Raw genomic sequence first — 2,489 nt, 5'->3', positions numbered from 1 at the left:
AAGACTCCCCTTTAATATTTCTTTTAGGGCTGAACCCTTTTAACTTTTATTTGTATAGGAAACTGTTTATCTCTCTTTGTATTCTGAATGATAGTCTTGCTGGATAGAGTATTCTTGGCTGCAGATTTTTTTTTTCTTTCAACACTTTGAATATGTCATGCCTGTTATGTTTGGCCCACAAAGTTTCTGGTTGAAAAAAAAAATTCTGTTGATAGGGTTTCCCATGTATGTAACTGTCTTTTCTCTTGCTGATTTAAAAATCCTCTTTAAAATTACTTTTTGCCATTTTAATTACTATGTACCTTGTTGTACACCTCATTGGTTTGATTTTTGGGAAGGATTTATGTGCCTCCTGGAATTGGATGTATTTTCTTCCCTATATTTATGGAACTTTCAGCTATCATTTCTTCAAATATATTTTCTGTTCCTTTTTTTCTCTCTATTCTTCTGTGATCCCTATAATGTGGATGGAGTCACTTAATAGAGTCACAACAGACTTCCCTAAGTCTATTTTTATCTTGCATATTTTCTTTTCTCTCACCTGCTCAGCTTGATTATTTTCCATTACTCTGTCTTCCAGGTTGCTATCCATTTTTCTGCTTCTTCTAGTCTACAATTTATTCCATTTAGTATATTTTTTATTTCATTTATTATGTTCTTTGTTTCTAATTGTTTTATTTTTTTATATGTTATTAATAGTTTCAGTGATGTCCTCCACTATTCTTAAGTCCAGTGAGTATCTTTATCATCAGTGCTTTAAATTATTTCTCAGACATATTTCTTATTTCTATTTCATGTTGTTGTCTTTCTGTGATTTGGTCCTGTTCTTTCATTTGGAACAAATCCCTATCTCCTCATTTTGTCTCAATCTCTGTTTTCCTGTGTTAGGAAAGTCAACTACATCTCCTTTTGAAAGAAATGGGGGTGCCTGGGTGGCTCAGTGGGTTAGGGCCTCTGCCTTCAGCTCCAGGTCATGATCTCAGGGTTCTGGGATCAAGCCCCACATCGGGCTCTCTGCTCAGTGGGGAGCCTGCTTCCTCCTCTCTCTCTGCCTGCTTCTCTGTGATCTCCATCTGTCAAATAAATAAATAAAATCTTAAAAAAAAGAAAGAAAATAATGGCCTTATGAGAAAGAAGTCCTATGGTGCCTTACAGTGCAATGTCCCTTTGTTCACCTGAACCAGCCACTTCACTCATGTCTGCTATGTATGTTATGTGTACCTTGCTATTATGATTTCTTGGCTGCTTTGTCCTTTAGTTAATTCATTTGCAGTGGTTCTTTTTGTCTGTTGTGGGCAGTGTTTGGTCTCTGTTTTGTTACTGGACCATTCTGGGGTCACCTTAGGCTTGAATTTGGTCAGACCAGGTGTTTCCCAAAGATGTGGTATCTTTAAACTGCAGGGCACTTTACTTTCCTTGTGTTTTCCCCTAAGAAGTTTTTTTTTTTTTTTTTTTTTTTTTGGTGGGTGGGGCCAACAATCAGAGCCTGGGTTCTGTAGTGTGACTGGTGTGTGTGGTTCTTTCCCTCACCTTAGGGCAGAAGTCACTTGAAATTGTATGGGCCCGTGTTGTGGCTTTTTGCATACTGCCAGGTTTGTGCCCCCAGTTTGAATGGGCTCATCCAAGAACATATTGGAAGGGGTGAGTTGTGCAGTGCCTATAAGTTTTGTGCACTGGTGAGAGGGGATGTGCTGCTACCCCAGCTTCTGGAACTGGACTGCCCATGGTATGACACATAGATGTGCTGTGAAATGAGACCTGCAACTGCTGTGCGGACTGGGGCTGCCTGGGTGGATCTGCAAACATGTATGGGTGGGCTACACAATCTCAACAAGCTATGTACTGGTTTTCCCTGTAGTTTCACTGCCACTGCCACCAGGACCAAGACCCCATAATTGCATAGGTCAGGAGATGTGGTGTTGGCAAGGTTTGCACCAGTCTTCTGAGGGAGAAGACCTGAAGTGCTGGGGCTGAGGTAAACTTGACTGGAAATGGTGAATTTGCCCAAGTTCAGTGGGGTGGTGGTGGTGCAGGGCTTCATGTAAATAGATTATGTAGTGAATGTCTGTGTTGGGCTGGTTCTCACAGTTAGCCAGGGGAGGGAAATACTACCTTCCAGCTCCTTGGTTCCTGGAGGAGTCTCCCAGCAATCACTGACCTGGGCCAAACACTTACAATAATAAATAACTATCCCTTCCATATGTTCCAGGTATTTTATGAACTACTGCTTCTATGCTGTATCTGCCTGGGCTGTTTGCTGTGCTGTCTCTTAAGGGTGGACTCTGTTTCTTATTACCCTCCCAGCTCTCCCAATACTGAATCCACTGATTTTTAAAATCCTGGGTTTTAAGTCCTGTTATTTGTAAGAACTCATGAAATTTAGTCCCTCTAGTTTACAAAACCAAGTGTTATGGGGATTCTTCTTCCCTGTATGGGCTTCCCAGTGTAAGAGTCTGTTTTTCTTCTTTTTCCTTGCCAGCAGATCTCTC

Source organism: Mustela nigripes, chromosome X (genome assembly GCF_022355385.1).
Source record: "Mustela nigripes isolate SB6536 chromosome X, MUSNIG.SB6536, whole genome shotgun sequence".
NCBI classification, from domain to species: Eukaryota; Metazoa; Chordata; class Mammalia; order Carnivora; family Mustelidae; genus Mustela; species Mustela nigripes.
The sequence above is the reverse complement of the archived record's forward strand: the minus strand, read 5'-3'. Positions refer to the sequence as shown.